The following is a 26,931-nucleotide window of genomic DNA, read 5'->3' on the forward strand; positions in this document are numbered from 1 at the left end:
TAGTAAACTATAATAGGTATAGTTTAGGAAGTCACTATTACTATTACTAGAACAATGAAACACACAAAGAGTCGGTTCATACATGAGTCAGTACATACTATAACGAGAGTCAATACTCACTATAAAGAGAAACACATAGAGAATACTATCACGAGAATCAATACATACTACACACTATACACTAGAAAACATACTACATACTAGACAGAGAGAACATACACTACACTAGTACATACTATACAAATACAAGAATACTATAACATTATGTGAGATACTACTTCATGGCTCGGGAAGATACTGCTGCGTCACGTTTTGTATCCAGAGTCTCCTGGAGGGAGAGCGTGAAAAAAGTGTATAGATCTATACGGGACTGACCCTCCTACACCTTGCTGCTAGCTACAGTGTGACCTGCAGGTCGACGGGTGACGAATGTCATATCATTTCGACGTCTCGAACGTCGTGTTTTACTGGTCGATCAAGTATGGTTACAATCATATCACATTTTACCTTAATTAACTAACAAGTTTAAAGGTAGTTAGTACATTAGTAGTTACCTAGATAAAGCTACAGTACATCTTTATTTTTCCCATTTCATTCACATTGTGATCTTCTCACATAAACGGTAATGAAAAACTATATTTTGGTAATGATAGTCATACTTTGGGAAAACTCACACTTGTACAAAAGAACAAACATAGAGAACAATTGAGTCTTGGTAGAAGACTACTTTAAGTAGAAAATATAGGATTTTCTAGGAAGTTTACATCAAATACTTACAAACTTTTACATCAAACATTTACGAGTACATTCTTCAAACTTATACAAACAATGATACTAAAATACTTATGAACTCACCAGCTTTAATGCTGATCTACGCTTTCAAAATAACTTGTATTCTCAGGTCACCAGTAGACAGTTACCGATGACTAGGTTTTGAGAAAATGGAGCACGTTCAAGACTCATCTCTTATTTTGATTTACATTTTGGTGTCTTATAAACTTCAGAACACATTTGTATTAAAATTATTACTATTAATGCAATGGATGATGTTGTTTCTTGTTTACTATTATGCATTGTTGTGATACTGTACATGACGTCCTCCGCCCCCGAACGTTTCCGTCGTTCCGGTTTTGGGGTGTGACAGATTGGTATCAGAGCATTGTTTATAGTGAATTGAGTATATCAACCCATAAAAGATATACAACTATAAACACAACGGGATTAAAATACTCTGACCAAGAGTTTATACTTTTAAATAATAAAATATTTAACCAAAGTATACATACCTGCATTCATACAAAAATCAGTGTCACTAAGACAGAACAAAAGTATTACGATTGTTGGACAACACAATTGGGCTTGGGAACATATGATCAACTCCTGGAGTGATATAGCCTGATCAACTATATCTTTCCGAGAAGTGATTAGCATGTGCCCAGGAATGGTTGTGGTGTTGCAACAAGTCTAAAAACCTACCAACACTACTATAATGAAAACATTAGAGCATAACATAAACTTAAAATACTATAGGAGTATATTGTGTTACTATAATTACTTATGTGCAAACTAAAAAAAAGGTCTTTATTAGTATGTCAACAGTTGCGGAGTGGATACGCTAAGGTTATATGTGACTAGGGTGTTATAGACTTAGAATTTGTGATCTTTGCTTTACTTCCTGTTCCTTGTTTGGTTGTGGGCTTAGAGTTAGGGTCACCTATTCGAAGGTCTATCCTGTTTTGGTCACATATGACTGGTATGTGCTACGCAAATGTTGGAGTAACTGGTAAGGGTCATCTTATAATTATCTTAATTAGTACGTCTATTAATTATCTCTTTTACCCCTTTTCTCGTGTAGATAACATGGTTGTATTCCATATCCCCGGAGATCCGTACTATCCAAATCAAGGCAACGGAGGATGGCTCGATGTAGAGCCAGAAGAGAATCATCCAATCCCTTTGGATGATGACTTTGTAGAGAACTTCCCAGAGGATTCTGACTCCGAGCTAGAAGTCAATAACCTACCTCTGGAAGCTCCAATCCCCAATCCTAACCCTCGTACGGCTTTTCAAGGCCCGACGCCTCTGTGGGCGGAATACTTGGATGGATGGAGTCAAGAACAGGGTCAACCAATGCCATACAATGGAGACCGAAGCTTCTACAACCTGAGCGAGGGAGGCTCAGCGGACAGAATCCTTCCTATTCTGGTCCGCAGGGTTGCTCGTAATGAGGAGCAGGGTAGGGTAGCCATCAACCAGGTCATGCAGGTTGATGCCAATGTTGGACTCAATATAGTCCACATTCGTCGACTGGAGGATGCTCGTGAGAGAACTACGAGAGACAACGAGTCTCTACTGCAGGAACTGGCTGCAACTCGGGCTGAAGTCATAGAGCTCCGAGTACATCAAAGGGTTTTCGAACGACACCTTCTCGATGTAGAGCGTCAGCTGGCTGACTTGAGGGTTCGCCCAAGGGGTGCCCGTTGCCAATAGGAGATGCTCTGCTCATCCTTTCTTTTGGTTTAAGGAATAGCCTTCATAGCTATGCTCTAAGTAGAACTTTTCCCTGTAAGTTCTTGTTTATCTTAAGACCTTGAACTTTTGGTCAATAGGTCTTTATTCTGTCAAAATTTTCTTATCTTGGTATGATGTAAGACCTACTCCTAGGTCATTTTTCCCGAACTTGTTACATCTATAATTCCAGTATTATTGGCAGATATCTAATCTAATAGGAAATCTTTAATTCAATCATACTTTCGTCTATTTTGTTGGGCTGTGGAGAATTAGTCCATGTTTCACTCTCATCATTCTCTCTATTTAAATGCTTACCTATATCTTCATCTTTTAAACTTATAGCTACAAGATGCCTCCACGTCGATCAGCGAGGTGCAATCCTCCGATAACTCCGAATCAAACTCCACCTCCTCCTCCTCAATATAACCCAGTAGCTATTCAAGCTGCTATGAATGCGGCTGTTACGGCAGCCCTAACGCAATTCACCTCGACCGGTACTAGTGGGAGTGGGACTAACGTGCCTCCCACTATAGTTGAAGCTCCAATGCGCTCTAGAGAGTGCTCGTATAAGGACTTCACCAACTGCAAGCCTAGGTCCTTCAATGGGACTGGTGGAATCATTGCCCTGTCGCAATGGTTCGAGAAGACGGAATCGATCTTCGAGATTTGTTCCTGTCCGGAAGGAAGCAAGGTTAAATTTGCTGCTTTCACCTTCACAGACTGAGCCCTGACCTGGTGGAATAGCCATGTCAAGTCACTATCTCTTATAGTGGCAAATGCCATGGGCTGGGAAGCTCTCAAGGAGCTTATGATCGAGGAATACTGCCCGAGGGGCGAAGTTCAAAAGTTGGAGCAAGAGCTCTGTAGCCTAACCATAAAGGGATCCGACATAGTCTCCTACACTGTCAGATTCATCGATCTGGTGGCACTATGTCCATACATGATCCCTACTGAGGGGAAGAAGATAGAGATATATATCTGGGGGCTGGTGCCTCCATTTCAAGGGAACGTACTAGCTTCTCACCCCACTACCTTCGACAGTGCCAAGTGATTGGCACAGCGGCTCATTGATCATGGAGTCCGAACTCTGTCAACCACAACAACCCTAGCCATCCCAGAACCCTCCAAAGTCGCTGATAACAAGCGAAAGTTCTAGGATGACAAGAAAAAGCAGAAGGCTGCCAAAAAGCAGCAAGTCGTGGCGGTTCATACTGCGATAGCACCTGCCGCTGCTGCACCGGTAAAGCAGTACGCGAGAAGCTTGCCAAAGTGCAACAAATGCAACTTCCACCACAATGGACTTTGCCGGGAAATGTAGTGCTCTAACTGCAACAGGAAGGAGCACACTTCCCGTTTCTGCAAGGCTCCGGCAAGGCCAATCACCCAAGTCCCCGACGCTGGTGGGGGCCAGGCTTGCTACGGTTGTGGCGAGGTGGGCCGCTACAAAAGGAACTGCCCTAAGGCAGGGAATGCCGATGGAGTGGGAAGAGTGTTGGCTATAGGCCACGAGGAAGCGATTGCCGACCCCACAGTGGTCACTGGTACATTTCTCCTCGATAACTCTTATGCATGCATACTGTTTGATAGTGGAGCGGAGAGAAGTTTCGTGAACCAGAAATTTGCTTACTTGCTTAAGCAAAAATCACGTGCACTTAAAGAACCGTTCACTGTTGAAATGGCTAACGGAAAGACAGAGAGCACTAGCTGCATATTCATAGGTTGTACACTAACACTAGATAGCCATTCATTTCCAATCGACCTCATGCCGGTCTCAATTAAAAGTTTCGACGTCATAATCGGGATGGATTGGTTGAGTTCTCATCGTGCCGACATCATGTGTTATGAAAAGGCTGTTCGCCTTAATCTGCCGTCTAACGAAACTCTAGTAATTTAAGGCGACAAACCCGACACGAACCTTCGTATCATCTCGAGCATACAAGCCCAGAAGTATTTGCGAAAGGAATGTCGCGCATTCCTTGCTCATGTTGTCGATGTGAGCCAAGAGACAAAGGACATAAAGAACATCCAAGTGGTAAGCAACTTTCCCGACATCTTTCCAGAAGAACTCCCAGGATTACCCCGCAACGTCAAGTCGAGTTCAGAATCGACTTAGTCCCAGGGGCTACCCCAGTAGCCAAATCGCGCTATCGTCTATCACCAGCTGAGATGCAGGAGCTATCCGGTTAACTAAACGAATTGCTCAGTAAGGGCTTTATTAGACCAAGCTTCTCACCCTGGGGAGCACCGGTCTTATTCGTCAAGAAGAAAGATGGATCGTTCCGTATGTGCATCGACTATAGAGAACTAAGCAAGCTAACCGTCAAAAATCGTTACCCTCTGCCTCGCATTGACGATTTGTTCGACCAACTTCAAGGGGCGAATTTCTTTTCAAAGATTGACCTGAGATCCGGGTATCACCAGTTACGAGTGCGAGGGGAGGATGTTTCGAAGACGGCCTTCCGAACTCGTTATGGACACTACGAATTTGTAGTGATGCCATTCGGATTGACCAATACGCTTGCAGTATTCATGGATTTAATGAATAGGGTTTGCCGTCCTTACTTGGATCAGTTCGTCATTGTCTTCATCGATGACATACTTATCTACTTTCGAAGTAAGGAGGAGCATAGTCAACATCTACAACAGGTCTTAGAATCGCTGCGATCAGAGAAGCTCTATGCGAAGTTCTCGAAATGCGAATTTTGGATCCAAAGAGTCAAATTCTTAGGTCACGTCGTTAGCGAAGAGGGAATACACGTGGACCCTTACAAGATCAAAGCCATTGAGAACTGGTCAGCACCAAAGACGCGTACAAAAATTCGTCAATTTCTAGGCCTCGCTGGCTACTATCGCAGGTTCATTCAGAACTTCTCTCGAATTGCGAAACCGCTTACAACATTGACCCAGAAGGGCGTAGCCTTTGACTAGGAAGAGAAGCAAGAGAAAGCGTTCCAAACGCTGAAACGAGCCTTATGCACCGCATCGATACTATCCCTCCCCGAAGGGATAGAAGACTTCGTGGTTTATTGCGATGCATCCAATCAGGGGCTCGGCTGTGTTCTAGTGCAACGAGGTAAGGTCATCGCCTATGCCTCAAGACAGCTGAAGACACACGAGGTCAAATACACCACACATGATCTTGAGTTAGGAGCAATAGTGTTTGATCTGAAGATCTAGAGACACTACCTGTACGGTACGAAAAGCACTATCTTCACAGACCACAAAAGCCTTCAACACATATTCGACCAGAAGGGGCTGAACATGAGACAATGACGGTGGGTCGAGCTACTCAGTGATTACGAATGCGAAATTCGTTATCATCCCGACAAGGCTAACGTAGTAGCTGACGCCCTAAGTCGAAAGGAATACTCTGGTCGTAGAGTCAAATCTCTGACTATACTATCCATTCGCACTTGCCCACACAAATTAAGGAGGCTCAGCTCGAAGCTTTGAAACATGAAAATGTGACAAGTGAATCCCTAAGAGGGATGGATAAGAACTTGGAAGTCAAGGGTGGCGGAGCCTTATATCTCATGGATCGGATCAGGACACCGAAACACGGTGGTTTTAGAGACTTGGTCATGACCGAAGCTCACAACACTCGATAATCCATCCACCCAAGTTCAGATAAGATGTATCTGGATCTTAAAAAGTTATACTGGTGGCCTAACATGAAAGCAGAGATTGCTACCTTCGTGAGTAAATTCCTTACTTGCGCCAAGGTTAAGGTCGAATACCAGAAACCCTCAGGTTTACTTCAGCAACCGGAGATACCTGAATGGAAGTGGGAGCGGATCACAATGGACTTCATAACCAAGTTGCCCAAGACAACTGGTGGTCTCGATACCATATGGGTGATCGTAGACAGGTTAACAAAGTCCGCACACTTCTTGCCTATCAAACAGACTGACAAGATGGAGAAACTCACTAGAACATACATGAGAGAAATTGTACGACCGCATGGTGTTCCCATATCCATTATCTCAGATAGAGATAGTAGATTCACTTCGAGGTTCTGGCAGTCGCTACAAAGTTCCCTAGGAACTAGGCTGGACATGAGTACAGCTTACCATCCGCAAACCGACGGACAAAGTGAGAGGACTATTCAAACTTTGGAAGATATGCTGCGAGCCTGCGTGATAGACTTTGGGAAGGCATGGGATACTCATTTACCCCTTGTCGAGTTTTCCTACAAAAATAGTTATCACACGAGAATAAAGGCTGCTCCATTTGAAGCCCTCTATGGCCGTAAGCGTAGATCCCCTCTGTGCTGGGCTGAGGTGGGCGACACTCAGTTAGCTAAAGGACGAGTTCCTGACAGCACTCTCACAGGTCTGGAGATCATTCGGGAAACGACGGAGAAAATCGTTCAGATTCGTGAACGATTGAAAGCCTCTAGAGACCGACAGAAAATCTACGCAGACAAGAGAAGGAAACCGTTGGAATTCCAGGTGGGCGACCGTGTTCTATTGAAGGTCTCACCCTGGAAGGGCTTGATACACTTCGGAAAGCGTGGGAAGCTAAATCCAAGATACGTAGGGCCTTTCGAGATTATCGCTAGAATCAGCCCTATAGCTTACAAACTCAAACTACCTCGCGAACTCAGTAACGTACATTCTACTTTCCACGTCTCGAACTTGAAAAAGTGTCTATCCGACGAGACTCTAGTAATCCCACTCGACGAGATCGAGATCAACGAGAGCCTCAACTTCATGGAAGAACCCGTAGAGATTATGGACCATGAGGTCAAGCAAACAAAGCAAAGCCGTATCCTGATAGTAAAGGTTCGCTGGAATGCCAAGCGGGGACCTGAATTCACTTGGGAGCGCGAGGATCAAATGAAATTGAAATATCCTCATCTTTTCGTTTAGTTATTTGTAATAGCTTAATTGTTTAAACTCTAATTTCGGGACGAAATTCTCTCTAACGGGGGGATGATGTGACAACCCGAAATTTCTATCTTGTACAGTTATTCAATTCAATCTAAATCAGTCTCGTTTCTGCTAACTTTTAGCATTGTTTAGAGTCAATTTGAGTGTTCTAAGCCTAGTACCTTCAAAGTTAGGGTTTAGAAATGGGTTCCATAAGTTAACCACTTTTGAAAATGGCCAAACACTCAAACAGGAGGAGTGTACGGCCGTACACTTGAGTGTGCGGCCGCACACCCCCCCTCCTGGAAGCACACTCTCATGTATAAATGGATGACTTAGCCTTCATTTAACTCTTTTCACGCTCCCAAGCCAAGAACTCATTCTCTCTCAACTATCATCTGATTTTCTTCTTAGATCTTTAAGTTGTAAGTATTTCTTTCCTTGATTTGTTGATTCCTTTCACTATTTAGTAAGGATCATTGGTTTCATCCATGAAATCACCTTTTTTGATAGATCTTCAAGTGTTCTTCAATTTCACAAAGAACACCAAGAACACCTACTAAGTTTTTGGACCTCAAACACCCCTAAAAGCTTCTATATCGTAAGTACCTTCTCCTATGCTTGTTACTTACTGGATATACTCCCTGGAAATCATCCAAACCATGATCATCAAGGAGTGTGCGGTTGCACACACCGCATGTGGCCGTACACCCCTTTGTTTAGTGGTTAATGGCCTCAAACTCATGTTGTATGCTAGCACATGATCAAGGACACTTAGGGGATGCAAGTTAGGACCTTGGAATACACTTTTTGACCATTTCTTCAAGGAGTGTACGGCCGTACACTCCATGGCCGTACGCACCAGGCCGTACACCCAAGTGACCGTACACCTGGTCGCCGTACACACCCAAGTGTGGCCGTACACCCATTATATGCAACCTTTTGAGCTTTTAACTCTTCAATCTAAGTGTTTCCTAAGTCCTAGGGTGTTTTCCTTACATGATTAGTTGTATAAACACTAATTATATACATATATGTGTCATTATATGCTTATTAGGATCCGTTGTGCTCAAGTCTTCACTTGACACTTAGCATCCTTCAAACCGAACTTTCATTCATATCACTCACTGCAGGTGAGTTCATACCCCTTTAACTTATCTTTTCAATGATTTTAAATGATTTTATAGGAGGGGGGGGAATACAAGTAGAACTATTATAGTTATTATACCAATCACATGATAAATACTTTCTATTATACTCTTTTAAACTTATACTTTGTCAGAAATCATGTCTATATAGATATAGTTATATAAGTAGGATTGAAAGGACTTAGGACTGATAACTCGCCTTATTTCCTGTTCCTTGTTTGGTTGTGGACTTAGGGTATCGGTTATTTGTCCGAAGGTCGTTTGAATCTTAGTTATATATTATGTGTATGTATATAGATATTAAAGTTCTTCATTCAGTTCAATACCTTTAGGTAGCAAAGGTGTCCAAACATGTTCATTAATACAAACAACATTGCTAGTAAACTATAATAGGTATAGTTTAGGAAGTCACTATTACTATTACTAGAACAATGAAACACACAAAGAGTCGGTTCATACATGAGTCAGTACATACTATAACGAGAGTCAATACTCACTATAAAGAGAAACAGATAGAGAATACTATCACGAGAATCAATACATACTACACACTATACACTAGAAAACATACTACATACTAGACAGAGAGAACATACACTACACTAGTACATACTATACAAATACAAGAATACTATAACATTATGTGAGATACTACTTCATGGCTCGGCAAGATACTGCTGCGTCACTTTTTGTACCCAAAGTCTCCTGGAGGGAGAGCGTGAATTTATGTATAGATCTATATGGGACTGACCCTCCTACACCTTACTGCTAGCTACAGTGGGACTGACCCTCCTACACATTGCTGCTAGCTACAAACAATGACACTAAAATACATATGAACTCACCAGCTTTAATGCTGATCTACGCTTTCAAAATAACTTGTATTCTCAGGTCACCAGTAGACAGTTACCGATGACTAGGTTTTGAGAAGATGAAGCACGTTCAAGACTCATCTCTTATTTTGATTTACATTTTTTGTGTCTTATAAACTTCAAGACACATTTGTATTAAAATTATTACTATTAATGCAATGGATGATGTTGTTGCTTGTTTACTATTATGCATTGTTGTGATACTGTACATGACGTCCTCCGCCCCCGAACGTTTCCGCCATTCCGGTTTTGGGGTGTGACAAAAGTCAGCTAGCTACTTCATGAATATAATTGCATGCAACAAAGCACAAAGCATAAAGTAATGAAATAAGTAACTCACATATATATGATTCCTACAAAGCACAAAGTAAGCAACATTCGGGCATCGGGAAAAAAATCTAACTAGTGCATCACCTAATCAGAACATTCTATCCAATCATCTAAAATTAATAGTTGCATAAAATTTTAAAAGATCAAACAATCATGCATATAAAGGCATCTCTCCCAGCATTCTATCATACATTCGTATTATGGGAATCACTTACTTGAACACGGTTAATTGCACGCATCACACCCTTTTCCTCTTTAAAAATCTTTTTAGTAAATTCATTATTTTAAAAAATTTACCAATTCCTCAGTTTGAGTTCAGACACACCCGAGAGTGTGCCTGAATCCCTCAAACCAAGGCCCTAATACCACTTATAACAACCCCTTCCAGCACGTATCACAATATTGTCCGTTGTGGTCTCTCGATACGAAAAATTCCCAGGGGGTCACCCGTATGTGAATTGCTCTCGCCCGGGCATGCTTAACTACAAAGTTCTTATGGGATCTGGTACCATCACGGCTTTAAAATGCCTTATGAGAAAGAAGGTATCAACACCGTTTTTATAAGGAAATGTTTTGTTCTCCTTTTAAGCTTATGGGATCCTGTGCAACCTACCTTCACCCCACATTACACGGTTCGACGTCCCTGTCGAACACATCGACTCGTTCCCTAGCTCTGATACTGTCACACCCCCAAACCAGATGGCGGAAACGTTCGGGGGTGGAGGACTTTAATTGTAGTATCACAACACATGCATCATAGTAATCAAAGTACAAACAACCATTGTATTTAAAAAGTATAAGTATTTACATGTGTTCAATCATTGTATATTGAAACCAAAATTGTTATACAAAAGAAGAAGATATGATTCAAAGTAGCTCCATCTTCTCAAAAAGCTCGTGAAGTACCTGTTTATTGTTTCCTTGAGAATACAAGTAATTTGAAAAGAGAGTATCAACATAAAGTTGAGTGAGTGCATATGTATTTATGTTTAAAAGAATGTTTCGGTATCTCGAATATGTAAACTGTTCCAGAAAATCCTATATTTTTTGTTGTATATGAAAAGTAGTTTTATTCCCATAAAACCGTTCCATTTGTAAACCATTGTTCTGTATTTGTAAAACTTGTGAATGGGAGTGTGCGTGGTTCCACCAGCGGTTATTGAAAACTGTAATTGTATTTTGTATTTTGTAAACTGGTACTTTGAAGATGTACTTACGTTTAGTTTATTATACACTAACATATTGTTAATATCTTTTTAATGAGTTCTTATAACCATACTATGACTGGATGGCCTGAAACAAACGCTTGTAGGTGTTTAAACTATTGATAACAATTGTCACTCATTGGCGTGTATGCCTGACTGTAGCTAGCAGTCTGAGTGTGGGGTTGTCAATCCCAACATAGATCTACACACAACTTGTTTCGATCCCCTGGCTGGAGATTCTGGTTATAATGTCAGGACTTTACCGGTGTCTCATAAAAAGCATATAAACGTTACATGTATAATGGTTAAGAAAACCCAATCATCCTGAATTAATGATTGATTGTATGTTCATGGATTAGTATTCCGAACATGTATTTGACAATTGTAAACCCTCGATATGTTCTGAATCAAAACCCTTGTTTCTTGTAAAACAGTGTATTCTAGTATACTTGAATCATAAATTATTGTTATGTGTATCATAAATTATACCTATTATAATTTATATGTACTTGCTGAATCGGTATTTAACTATTTTTGCATGTAATCCCTTGCTCAACATGTTACAAAGGGTATTTAAACTGATAAAATAACTTTTATATTCATATACATATACAATTATATATAAGTAAAATTTAAATGACACTCGGACAAATAACCGGTACTATAAGCCCACATCCAAACAAGGAAAAGGACCCAGAATGAGTTATCAGTCCTAAGCCTTTTGAATCTTATTTATATATATATATATATATATATATATATATATATATATATATATATATATATATATATATATATATATATATAAACATGAATTTTGGGGAAAAATATAAGTTTATTAAAGAGTTTAATATTTTGAGTATTTTTAATGACTTAATGTCATTTTATCACGATTTGAGTGTTCTAATATTATTATTTTTAACAGACCGGGACAGGAAATCCGTTAAAAATTCATAACTTCTTCATCCAACGTCTGTTTTTGTCTGTCTTTTTACCGTTGTACTGCTATTGACGAGACCTTCAATTCTTGTTTAGGCTGTGTCGGCTAAAAATCACTCGATCTTTATTTCGAGTTTTTAGCTGTATACTGCTATACTGAAACTTAGAAAAATCATAACTTCCTCATACGAAGTCAGATTTTCACGTTCCTTTTATGAAAGTTCTCGGTTTAACATAATCTACAACTTTCATTTAGATTGTTAAGGCTAAAAATCCTTTTATTGAAATTTCACTTTTTACACTGAATAGTGTTTTGCCGGTTTCGACGCGGATCTTCGATTGGTCATAACTTTTTCGTTATAACTCGGATTTTAGTGTTCTTTATATTTTTGGAAACCTTGTTACAATCTCTACCACTTGGCTCATCCCAATCAATAATTGTTTAATACTTTATTTTTGAGGGTCAATTATGTAAATATACACAGTATGCTAAAATTTCTCTTTATTACTTTAAAAAGAACTACAAATTGACCTACATTATTATTTAGGTTTGAAATAATGGTTTGTTACAGATACTAACTTGTAACGTCCCAAAAATTCATAGTAAAAACTTTCATTTTAAAAGCAGATAAACCATGCAAATAAGTTGTTCCAAACTAATCAAAGTGATTATATAATTTAAACATCAGAGTAAAAGTCATAGATAGCCAATGCGAAAAAATGATGGGGGATGTTGTGCAGTCATGTCGGGCCCTTCCCTTTCGTACCGGAAGTACCTAAAACCATAAACATAAAACCGTAAGCACAAAGCTTAGTGAATTACCTAAAATACCACATACTATACATGGTCTTTCCTTGCCAGGCCGGGGGACAAAACCCCGGGTCTTATAGACAAGTGCCAAGAGGTACTTCCTGGCCTTCCATGCAAATATCACAAAGACAACTAGCATAGTACATATAACTACTAGAGTCTGGTCTCTAGGCTTGCATACATTTTGCCAGAAGCTACCTCCAGGTCTTTCATACAAATGCCATGGGTCACCCCTGGTCTTCCTATATAACATAATCCAGTAGGCCAACATTGGTGCCTTTAACCCCCGAGTATAGTGAGGAGACTCACCTGAATCACAATGCTGACTAAAAACCTCGCGTAACGGCGTACCGATCACAGTCAACAAATCTCGCCACCAAAAGATCGGTGCTAATAACCTCCTAACAATCCATACAAGGCATACCCTAAGTATACCATCTAAAAATAGAGATTGACCAAAATTCAAACCATGCCAAAAGTCAACAGTCACAGTTAACGGACATAGTTGACTTTAGCGAACTGCCGCGTCATGGCCATCGTTGGCCACGTCATGGCCTTCACCCATCAAAATATATATGGGAAATTCCCAGTCCTCATGCCATGGCGACCTATGACCACTAGGTTTCAAGCATCTTAATGCATTAAGCTACTTTCTTCCATTGCAAGAGCTCGAAATTTCAGATCTAGTCCATACTATGGTCTATTTGGATAAAGTTTCCAACTTTATCTATTAAGACACCCAAAGAGATCAAGATCTCAAACCTTAGGACCAAAATCCATAATGTCTTAACCATTAAGTCCTCAATCTGAAAAAGTCCTTAACCCAACCACTCCAGAAGGGTTTATAACACCAGATCAATCATAAAGGTAGAAGTATTATAGACATGTATGTCCAATACATGTCTAAGATCCATCTTAGGTCAAATATGAGATCTAAATGCCAAAACATAGGCAAATGATAAGAACTTCCATCAAAGACTTAATCCATAACAAATAATACTCTTGGAACTCAAAAGAGTCACAAAGTTGCCAATTTTATGAGTTCCTTTCCTCCAAAATTGCTCAAACATGAGGAAAATGGGATAATATTGAAGATCTAACCACCAAACGACATAAAGCAAGGAACTTGGACACTTACAAAGGTCCAGAGATAATATGAGGTGATGATAACGTTGACTCCTTGCAAGCTCAAAGCTCCAAAAAGATGAAGAATCAAGCAATGGATTAAGGATATGGTTTTCTTAGGTGAAAGGGGGTTTGGAGGCTGGCAATGAACCCTAAAATGGGTGTAGAGGGGTTTAAATATGAAGGGAACCCTAAAAGAGTCATGGGCTTGGGTCAGACCTGTTGCCACGTCGTGCCCTTCTTTGGCCACACCGTGGTGGTCCAAAAAGGTCTTGCAATCAAATAAACATTACCACATTCTTGTCTTCCTTGGCCATGTCGTGGCATAGAGTTTTCTCCAAAACTCCATCTTTGGTCCTTGATACAGATAATCTTAACCAATGTGGAACACGCGTGTTACAGATTCCTAGTTCCTACGGCGTGCAAACGGAATTCCCACGAAATGGCATATAAAAAAAATCACTCAAAAAGCATGTGTCAGTCTATGATTGTACGTCAAGGATTCCACTTTCCAACGCGTGGCATGTCTTTTTCCATATCGAAGCGACACAGAAACCTATAAATTAAGTCGAAAATTAACCTTATTGATATATCTTTAATCCTAATTCGGGTTTTGCGAAATTAAACCCCCAAGTTGTGATCTTGAGATTCTAAAACGCAGCCGAGGGTCGTTAAGCTGATATGGAGCGAAGATTTGAAGGATTCAAGAGAGGATTCATGACAAGAATCATTCAGTTTGCTTTTAGGTATTAAAACCTTTTGCTTTGTGTTCAGGATTAGAGGAATCATGAGATTTTGTATTAAATTGCATCTTTTTTTTGTTTATTCTCATTTAATTTATCATGTCAAGTTTGATTGAAGATCCATATATGTTCAAGATCATTACTTTATTACCTATTGTTGAGTTTATATGATAAGAAGAACAATCTAGTTATATATTCTTTAATCATAGTTGTTTTATTACCATAAAATAATTGTGACAAGTGTTGAATCAAAACCTAGGGTTAGGTTAATAAAACTATGAACTTTAATGTGTGATATATGTTCAAGATCGTTACTTTATTACCTATTGTTGAGTTTATATGATAAGAAGAACAATCTAGTTATATATTCATTAATAATAGTTGTTTTATTACCATAAATTAATTGTGACAAGTGTTGGATCAAAACCTAGGGTTAGGTTAATAAAACTATGAACTTTGATGTGTGTGCACGTTTTTAATCACCATTCTTAGCATGATTTAATTGCAATAACCTTTAGGATTAATAAAAATTGAATCTTTCATGATACGAACTAAAAAATGAATTTAGGGATAACTAATCACATGACGGTGGAGTTCAAAGTCTTTAGATTCATTAGTATTCGTGTATGCACGAAATACATGAATCAATTTGGGAATCAATGAATAATGTATGAAGGAAATTTGCACTAAATTAATTATCTATTATTTTGAGATGTAATCTAATTTGAACCAAAATACTTGAAGTGATTCATTTCTAGTCACTTTGTCGAGTTAGTTATTTAGTATAACCCATAATAAAATCTAATATTAATTCACTATCGTTCCCCTTGAGTTCGATACCTTTGGTTATCAAAACTATAATATATTCGATCAGCTTCAGTGCATGTAAGGTGTGGTTTAGATGTGATAGACTAGGAATTATAAATAAAAGGGTAAGCTACACGAATGGTCCCTATGACTTGGGGTAATCTACGCGCTTGGTCCCAATTTTATTTTTTAACTCAGACGGACCATATTACAGAATTTTGTTACGTACCTGGTCCTTAACAAATTTAAAAGGACTATTTTGCCCTTTATCTATTTTTTGTAATTTTCTGTTGTCTATTAAACATTTTTTATATCTAAAAAAGAAAAAAGAAATAAACCCCCCACCAAAACAAACCCTTTCTCCCGTTCCATTATGGTTTTGCTTTTTCCGAGTTTAATATTTAACTTTATTTTAGAACCGACTCGGATTACCACAAGTACCGATTGAAACCTACTACATGTTAACTCACTAGGTCAATTTCTAGGCGAGAATGAAAATCAAATTGCGAGATTCAATCTGGGTTTCGATATCATTTTTGAGGCGGAGGGGAATCAAGTTGCAGGATTCATACAGTTCTTCCATTTAATCATTATTTCCAGTCAAACCATAGAATGGCCTGATGAACCCAAAACCAGAAAAAATAGATTGAGATCTAGATGTTGTACTACAAATACATAAGCAGCAAATCGCAAAATTTATTGATGTTGTACCACTCGGTATAAACTGATTAAAAGGAAATTTAATATAACATCACAATATTTTTGAATATGGTTAAAAAACGAACATATATCTTCTATTTTCTTCATTCATATTGATTGGTATCTAAGAACATAAGAACTTACTTATGGCTACCACCATCATAGCCTTTGAGAGAAAACAAATCCTCCCTATTTCCCAGACAAACACCCAACACTAGATTCAAAACCCCTTTGTTCCATGAGTTGTGATAGACGAGGGGAGAAAGTAAGAGAGAGAGAGAGAGAGAGAGAGAGAGAGAGAGAGAGAGAGAGAGAGAGAGTAGGGGCCTGAAAATTGGATGAATATGGTTTTTCTAGTGACTGATGTTACATGTCGGATACGTAGAATTAGCTGGTAACCTCTTTCCAAGTTGTAGGGTTGATGGATGGATAGTTTTGATATTAGAGGGTTGCCGGTGAGAATAGAGAAAAGCAGGAGATAGCAGGAGATTGGAGGTTTCGTTGGGCTTAATAAAAAGAGGTGAACAAGGGAAGTAGATAATATGGGAGTGGGCCAAAAAACTTAATTAAGGAATGGGACCCATCTTATTATTAACCATTGTTTTAATAATAAAAATATGATGGAAAAATTTAAAAACAATTAAATCAAATAAAAAGGGTAATATGATATTTTTGTGTATGGAAAGTACCAAACACGCAAGAAAAATATATGATAAGGACCTTCCTAGTTAAAAAAGAATGTTAGGGATCAAGTTTACTGATTACCCAAAACCATAGGGACCATTCATGTAATTTACCCTAAATAAAAACTAGTGTATTAAAAAAATATCACTGATTAACCATCATACATGTCGCATACTAACAATGGGCTCCTATTCCCGAAAAACTCGAGAACCTCACTAGTAGAACACTCTCGGAAAGTGAGCTAGCATGCCCTCGGCTGACCGCAACACAAGTCAAACCGAATGGTATGAAATCACTAATTTATCATGGCTACCAACTCATCCTTGATCTGGCCAAATACACTTGGTCTAAAATGATTCTCAAAAGCTCTACGATGATCAAGTTGCACAACTCTACATCACCTGATCTAGAACCGAAGCCTGAACCAGAACCACCTCCCCGACGATTCATCGCCATAATGATAATACAACACAAGGGTTAAAACATAAAGGACTTGTTCTCTAGGGAAACTGTCACACCCTCGGCCGAGGCGGCGGAAGACGCAGTGCTGTACAAAAGTTCATGGATCACAAGTAAACTGAGTATATAGCACAAGTACAACAAAAAGAAAAATAACATTCGCGTTCTATCTTGATATTTGAATACAAGGTTTTTACAAATAATAATAGTACATGAATTTCCTTAGCAGATATGCATATAATAAATCAACAAGTAAACTAGGTCACATGTAATCCAATCCGTATAGAATGTCTGCTTAATGATTTCCTAAGAGCACATGTAGTTTTGAGGTTCAACACAAGGTTGGTGAGAGCTACATGTTTTCTACAAACAACAGTCCTACTTTTAGTAAGTATAGAAAGTATTTTATTTATATGTACACCAATAGTTAAAACAATGTTTGCAATGAGTCTTTAAAAGCCAAAATGTTTTTTTATAAGTAAATCCATACTTTAAAATGTGTTTGTAATGAATCTTTGAATGCCAAAATATATCTATTGTATAAGTAAATCCATACTTTAAATTGTGTTTGTAATGAAACTTTGAATATCCTTGAAAACAAAACAGTACTGTTACATAAGTAATTCCATACTTCAAATAGTTTATAAAGAAACCAAGCCAATGGTCTCTAGTGAGAGAGAGAGAGAGAGTGAGGGATTCCAGTTAATGTTTATAGTGAGTCCTATAACCGAGCTATGTGACTGCATGTACCTCCCTACAACACTTCATCGGACGTTGTAGTAACAATTGTAGACACTTATCACCCGCTTTTATTGATTGGTCGAGGTTGTAGCTAGAAACCGCAGGTGGGGATGTTAACCCCGTATAGATCTATACATATGTATCTCGCTCCGAAGATTAACGGTTATAGTAATGTGGGTATGCTAAGTGTTTAGACTCAACTAATGAATATAGTCTAACTAAAAATCCCTTAACCAAAGTATGTGAATAGCTTTCGACCTAACTTATTTGTGATTAAGCCACTAGGCATAATGAATTTCATTGTAAAAAGTATATAAAGTCGAGTGTATGTAAAAGTGTAATGTACTTGATTTTATAAAGATGCATGTTTCAAAGTAATGAACATATATACAAATATGAACTTTATGTATTTAAATATATAAATATACATGAATAGTAATAGCTTGAATCCTTGAAATACTACAAAGTATTATAATGTGCTTGTTATAATATACGATGTTACATAAAAATTATATATTGTTGTATCATGTAGCATTTGTTGTGTAGACTAGTTATTTCACGATAAAATAACCATAATACATATACAAAAAGTTTATACTAGTTTATTTGTAACGATATGTTACATTGTTAAATCACATTTTTATAAATTAGGATTATTGTATTTTCACATAAAGGATAATTTGTTTGTATAAACAAAGTGTATAGGAACATGTATTCTCCCCCCCCCCTCGCAGAAATAATTACAAATATTAAAAAGGGGAGGTAAGCACTCACCCTTGAAGTGTGAGTTCCATTTGTTCAAATTCAGTTTCTTTTGAGAAACTTGTCGTGAGAAACCGCAAATCCACAATTCATGAATTTTAAAATACTCACGGGACCGTTTTGTAACGAATTTACACTATAAGGGTTGTTTTGTAACAAAATAAAATAATGGGTTTGTTGTGTTCAATTTATAGAAACAGTAGGGAATGTTTATGATCAAAATTTTCAATAGATGGGGTTGATTTGATATTGAACACAAGTGGGGGCTGATTTGATTAAATAATACAAGTGGGGGCTGTTTTGATATAAAGCTACAACTGGAGGGAACAACTTTTGTAAAAAATCACTAAATATACAAAGAGGGGTGAAGACTTCATATTCTTCACATCGAGAAAGGAACGGATGAAGGAAATTCTACTGACGGGAGCTTCATCGTGGCTGAGAAATCTCGAGGAGGGGCTGATCTGGTCCAACACACAAACGAGAGGGGAAAGGTCCTTGTTTTCATGGTTGATTGAAGAAGCAGAAAAAAATCACGAATGGAAGCTGCGATTAGGAAAATTCATTGGTTCGGTGGTGGTAGATCTGGCGAGGGGTGTAGGTGGTGGTGTTTTGAAGCTAAAAACGGTCGTGAAAAGGGCGAACAGATGGATCTTCCGACTTGTTTTTCTCTTGGCAGTTTGCTCGCCAGTGGATTTGTTGTGGGGTGTCGATGGCAACAACAATCTCAGCAAACAAGTGGGGGTGGTTTGTGGATTGTGATCGACGAAAAAAAGAGGGAGTAAGGACTGGAATAGGCTGAGAACGATGCTGGAGAGGCTGACAATCGATTTTCCGGCATGGCTCTTCTTGACTGCTGTGACATCCTCATTTTCACGGCCATAAAAGACAGATTTGTTTGTGCTTTGTTTGAAATTCAGAGTAAACTTTTATAGAAAAATGTTGCGGAATTTTTTCCAAAAAGAAAATATGATAAAGATTTTATCAAAGCATTTCCGAAGAAACTTGTTTCAATATATTAAAACTCGGGATGTCATGTTCGATACAGATCAAAAGAATAAATAGAACAACATAGGCCTTACAACATTTATTTATATCTACTGACCTATAATACATAATCCCTCATCAAGTCATCCAATTATGCTCTTGTGCCACTACCTGTAATACAGAAACTGAGTGGGTCAAGCTTGGGAGCCTGATGAGCACATAGGGTTTTCAAAACACAATATATAGTTTATTAGTTTCATCACATCGATCAACCCGATTACCTGTTCCCGTTATCCTCACTTTACGTCCCTAAAACATCTATCATAAGGGACATATCCTAAGGATTTTCATCGAGATGGACACTACTGCTAAGGGGGTTCCTCAACAATAATTATCCGTAAGGAAACCATGAGAAGGATGGAGTACACCGGTGAACACATCGTTCACAAACACCTACAGGTTGCGAGCCTGCTAGCGTTCCACTAGACTGTCTACAATAGTCTGTGGTCATCATCTATAATATGCTAGATGACTGAATCATCATCAACATCGAGGCCTGTCGTTATTTTATCACACATCGTTTAATTCATCTACCCATGTTTTACCCCAACATTTTTGTAGATATAAAATAAATATACATTTTAAATCATTTAAAACATGTATAAAACGTTAATCTAGCATAGATATCAAGTAAACAAATAATATGCACACATAGCACGTAATTTATATAAAATACTTCATATCTGTGAGTAAGATCAAAGTAACTATGCACTCACCTGTTAAGCTGGTGATTCCGAACTCAGACAACGCTTCGCTTCTATTAATTTACTATCCTTCGACGAAACCTAGTATTATTACCACTAGATTTTAGTCTAATATCTACCATGACTAATTATTAGTCTTAGTATTATTATTATTATATAAACGTTTAAATAATACTTCTCAACCACTATGTACAGCCAGGGGCTAGACTTGAAACACTAGAGGGAAGGACAATTTTGGCATTAAAGCACTTCTGAAATCTAACAACCGAGGCGGCCCTTCAAACCGGATTCCCCGTACCGCGAGTAGTTAAAAAGATATTATAACGAAACTTATATAAGTCATAATAATAGCCCAAATATTTATTATAATTTCATAATAACAATACTTAAATTAAATATAATCTATACTTAAAGTAGGGTAAGCGTATCTCACTTACAACGGGTTTTCTTAAAAACCAGGCTCCGCTGGAGCAGAGCTTCTGAGCCGAAAAGCTCATTTTCTCGGAGCCTTCGGGCGCTCCGGGGCTTTCTCCTGGTTGTAGGGAAGTTTCCTAGACTTCGGGGGGTTTGGGAGGGTTAGAGAGAGAAAGAATGAGTGGAAGGTGTGAATAATTATAACTGCCTCGCACCCCATTTGATAGGGCCGAGGCTTCAGATTACGCTGGGCGTACCCTCGGTGGTACGCTGCGCGTAGTGCGCAGGTGACGGCCTTAGCATGGAGCATCGTGACTTATTAACGACCGAGGAACGTGAGACTGCAGGGCGTATAGGCTTTGTACACGGGGGGTACTTCGGTACGCGAGGCGTTCAATCGTTACGTTGGGCGTAGCCTCGGATCCAGCTCACAAATTCCAATCCCGACTTCTAAAATTCGTAACTTTCGCATACGAGCTCTGTTTTTGATGTTCTTTATATTCACACGTAGGTGAGACTGTACTCTACAACTTTCATTTAGACTCTGTAGGCAAATTTTGAATTTATTTTTAAAGTTATATTTTTAACAGGTTGGGACAGGATAAGTCCGTTAAAAATTCATAACTTCTTCATCCGACGTCCGTTTTCGTCTGTCTTTTTATCGTTGAGCTCCTATTAACGAGACCTTCTATTCTCGTTTAGGTTGTGTCGGCTAAAAATCGGTCGATCTAATATTCGAAGTCCGGGCTGCATACTGCTATGCCGAAATGTAGAAAAAGCATAACTTCCTCATACAGAGTCAGATTTGAACGTTCTTTTTATGCACGCTCTCGGTCTAACGTATGCTACGACTTTTGTTTAGATCGCTAAGGCTAAAAAGCACTTTATCGTAAACTCACTTTTCACGTCACGCAGTGTCGTGCCGGTTTTGTCGCGAAACTTCGACATGTCATAACTTCTTTGTTATAACTCGGATTTCAGCGTTCTATATATGTCTGGAACCCTTGTCACGATCACTACAACTTTCTTCATAGATATCGGGTTTATCTAACAGTTTATTTTTTTGACGCTTATTTTCATTCTTAATTTATTATATCTTTATAAACAAGCATAAAACACATAAATTCACAGAATTCACATAATACTCAAATAATTCATCTTTATTACTTCAAAATGAGTTACAATAGTTGACCTTGGCTATTAAATCATTATACAAAGGCCTAGCCTAGAAACACGGGCGCTATAATTCTCTCCCCTTAGGATTATTCCGTCCCGGAATCATGCATCAAAAAACAGATGTAGATAGAGACTCATCATGTCACTTTCTATTTCCTAGGTGAGATTCGGCCCATTCGTATGTTTCCAACGCACAAGCACTAAGTTGACCATCTTTTGTCGCAACTTCTTAGTCTTACGGTCGACAATCACCTCAGGCTCTTTGATTAGCCTCTTATTTTCATCAATCCTTAACTCCGAAATTGGAATTATATCGAGAACTTCTCCCGTGAACTTCCTTAAATAACACACATGGAAAGTGTTATGAATACCATTTAGTTCTTCTGGTAGTTCTAGCTTGTAAGCTTGGTTCCCAGTCCTCTGAAGAACTTTGAACGGTCCAATAAACCTTGGACTCAACTTTCCCCTCTTTCCAAATTGTATAAGTCCCTTCCATGGTGAGACTTTAAGCAAAACCGAATCTCCAACTTCAAATGTCATCAATCATCTTTTCTTGTCAGCATAGCTCTTTTGACGATCCTGAGCTGCTAACATCCTTTCCCTAATCACATTTAGCTTTTCAACAGTCTGATGGACTATCTCAGGTCCCACAAACTGCTTTTCTCCAGCTTCAAGCCAACAAGACGGCGTACGACACTTCTACCCGTACAAAGCTTGATAGGGTGCCATCTTGATGCTCGAATGGAAACTATTATTGTAGGAAAACTCTACCAAGGTTACCTTGGAATTCTAGTGTACATGCTCTTAGCATATCTTCAAGTGTTTCAATCGTTCTTTCACTCTGACCATCAGTCTACGGATGGTAAGTTGTACTTAAACACAACTTCGTACCCATTTCCTCTTGTAGACTTCTCCAAAACCTTGACATGAAACTACTATCACGATCTGATACAATATTTAGAGGAACTCCATGAAGTCTTACTACTTCCTTGACATAAGCATTTGTAAGCTTATCCATAGACTATTTCTCATTGGCTGCTATAAAGTGTGCACTCTTAATGAAACGATCCACGACCACCCAAATCATGTCGTGACCGTTCTTCGTTCTGGATAGTTTAGTCACAAAGTCCATGGTGATGTCTTCCCATTTACCTATGGGTACAAGTAAAGGTTCTAAACTCCCATATGGTTTCTGATGTTGTGCCCTAACTCTTGCACACGTTACACACTCGACCACATACTTTGCAACATCGAGCTTCATCGTCGGCCACCAGTAGTAGGGTTTTAGATCCCTATACATTTTAGTCCTACCGGGATGAATCGAGTACATGGTCTTGTGAGCTCCTGCATCAGAAGATCTCTTACTCCTCCCGTCTTAGGTACCCAAATCTTATCTTGGAATACCTTCAATCCTTGATTATTCGTACCGAACACTAATTTTTTGCCCAAACGTTCTTCCTTTCGGTCATTTTTCTCTGAAGCTTCTTCCTGAGCTTTCTTATTGCTTTCCACAATCGTTGAGACAACTTCTATTCTCAACGCTCTTGGCCTCTTTCTTTCAAGGTTTACTTTTCGACGTAGAGAATCAGCTACAACATTTGCTTTACCAGGGTGGTAAAGTATCTCACAGTCGTAATCCTTCAGTAACTCTAGCCACCGTCGTTGCCTCATTTTTAATTCCTTCTGATTAAAGAGATACTGGAGACTCTTATGATCAATGAAAATTTTGCACTTAGTTCCATAGACATAATGCCTCCATATCTTTAGGGCAAATACTACTGCTTGCAACTCCAAATCATGAGTGGGGTTGTTCTTTTCATGCTCCTTCAATTGTCGAGATGCATATCCTATCACCTTTTCTCTTTGGGCCAAAACACAACCTAACCCAACTCTAGATGCATCGCTATAAACTGCGAAGTCTTCAACTCTGTCGGGTAGAGAAAGAATCGGTGCTTCACATAACTTCTTATTTAGTTTCTCAAATGCTTCTTCGTGTTTCTCACTCCAAGTATATGTAGCTCCTTTATGGGTCAAAGATGTCAATGGAGCAGCTATCGAAGAAAAGCCTTGGATAAACCATCGGTAATATCTAGCTAATCCCAGAAAGCTTCGAATCTCCGTGGGACTTTTTGGTCGTTCCCACTTCATCACAACTTCAATCTTTGCTGGGTCAACCAGTATTCCCTCTTGGTTAACCACATGACCCAAGAATTGGACTTCTCGAATCCAAAAATCACATTTGGAGAACTTTGCATACAGCTTCTCCTTCTTCAACACTTCTAATACTTATCGTAGATGCTTGCCATGCTCCTACTGGCTCTTTGAGTAAATTAGAATGTCATCTATGAACACTATCACAGATTTATCGAGGAATGGTTTACAAACCCTATTCATCAAATCCATAAATGCTGCTGGAGCATTGGTTAGTCCAAACGAGATAACCAAGAACCCTTGGTGTCCATATCTTGTTCTGAACACAGTTTTCTCAATATCCTGCTCTTTCACCTTCAGCTGATGATAACCTGACCTAAGATCGATCTTTGAGAAATAGCTCGAACCTTGCAGCTGATCGAACATGTCATCAATCCTTGGCAATGGGTACTTGTTCTTTACTGTTGCCTTGTTCAGCTCTCTGTAGTCTATGTACATCCTCATGCTTCCATCTTTCTTCTTCACGGATAACACCGGAGCTCCCCAGGGTGATGAAATAGGTTTAATGAAACCCTTTTCCAACAACTCCTGAAGTTGCGTCATTAGCTCATTCATCTCCGTCGGTGCTAATCGGTATGGTGCTTTTGCTATTGGTGTCGATCCTGGCAACAAGTCTATTCAAAACTCTACTAGTCTATCAGGGGCAATCCAGGAAGATCTTCAGGAAAGTCTTCCGGATAATCACACACCACTGGTATTCTTTGTAGATATTTCTTCTCTTTCTTAGCATCGATCACAAATGCCAAGTATGATGTGCATCCTTTGGACAAACATTTTTTTGGCTTTCATCAGGGAAATGATTTCAGAATTTACTCTGCCTTTGTCCCCGTACACCATAAATGACTTTTTTCCAGGGGGGTTTACTCTTACTATCTTCTTCCTACATAGCATTTCGGCATCATTGGCACTAAGCCAATCCATTCCCAGCACAATATCGAAACCATTCAAATTTATGGGTAACAGCTCCTTGTGGAATTATTTTCCGTTCAAGTCGATGACACTGTTCTTAATGCAATCACTAACAGGTATGAATTTGCCACTAGCAACTTCTACAACTAGAGCATTATCAAGTTTATCTACTGACAATGCTAGTCTTCCACCAAATTTGTGCGATATAAAGGAGTAATTCGCTCCAGAATCAAACAATATATTGGAAGGCAATCCATTTACAAGAAAGGTACCTGAAGCGACATCCGCTGTATCCTTCGCGACTTCTAGCGTTATTTGGAAGGCTCTTGCCTTCGGCTTTGGTAGAAAAATCATAACTTCCTCATACGAAGTCAGATTTGGGCGTTCTTTTGATGCACGCTCTCGGTTTAACGTATGATACGTCTTTCGTTTAGATCGCTAAAGCTAAAAAGCACTTTATCGTAAACTCACTTTTCACGTCATGCAGTGTCATGCCGGTTTTGTCGCGAAACTTTGACAGGTCATAACTTCTTCGTTATAACTCGGATTTATGCGTTCTTTATATGTCTGGAACCCTTGTCACGAGCACTACAACTTTCTTCATAAATATTGGGTTTCTCTAACATTTTATTTTTTTGACGCTTATTTTCATTCTTAATTTATTATATCTTTATAAACAAGCATAAATCACAAAAATTCAGATAATTCACATAATAATCAAATAATTCATTTTTATTACTTCAAAATGAGTTGCAATGGTTGACCTTGGCTATTACATCATTATACTAATGCCTAGCCTATAAACATGGGCGTTACACTTAAGGTAGGTTGTACCTGATCCTACATCGTCTTGGAAGGAAAACAAAACATTTACTTAAAAGGGGTGTGGATACCTTCCTTGTCACAACGCGTTTTAAAGCCATGAGGGCAGCATATCCCTTAAGAACTCTTCAGTTAAGGTTGCTCGTTCGGGAGTAGTACCAGGATGGTTGAACCCCTGGGAAGTCCTCGTGCAGAGTAGCCCAAAACGGACAATATTGTGATACATGCTAGAGGGGGATGTTACAAATGGTATCAGAGCTGGGGCACGGGTCGATGTGTTTGACAGGGACGCCAAACCCTATAATGGGGGGTGAAGGTAGGTTGTACCTGATCCTACATCGTCTTGGTAGGAGAACGAAACATTTCCTTAAAATGGGTGTGGATACCTTCCTTTTCACAACGCATTTTAAAACCGTGAGGGCAGCAGATCCCATAAAACTCTGCAGTTAAGCGTGCTCGGGCTGGAGTAGTACCGGGATGTGTGACCCCCTGGGAAGTCCTCGTGTCGAGTAGCCCAAAGCGGACAATATGTTGATACGTGCTAGAGGGGGATGTTACAATTGCTCAGCCTCCGATGGTCCCATGGTCGACGATTAGGGTAGAAGTGCAATATAGGAGGGGATGAGGTGGTTGCGTGAGGTGGTTGAAGGATGGACGAAGGGTTGTTGTGCTTTTCCGGCAACCGGTTTCCACCTCCGGCAATGGTTCAATAGGAGGGAGAGTGAACGATATGAAGAGATACTAGAGAGAGGATCGAACATGGACAAGGAAGACGTATCTTTTGTGTCAAAATGAAGCTATTCTACACACTTTAAAGTCTTCATTGACTTTTAAGAAAAGATATAATATTTAATAGATAAATAAAATACACTTTTGTGAAGTAATTTTTGTTTCTCGATCCTCGTGCCATCATATATAGACTAATGAAAATTTTATCAAAA

Source organism: Lactuca virosa, chromosome 5 (genome assembly GCF_052849685.1).
Source record: "Lactuca virosa cultivar CGN04683 chromosome 5, Lactuca_virosa_CGN04683_v6, whole genome shotgun sequence".
Lineage (NCBI taxonomy): Eukaryota > Viridiplantae > Streptophyta > Magnoliopsida > Asterales > Asteraceae > Lactuca > Lactuca virosa.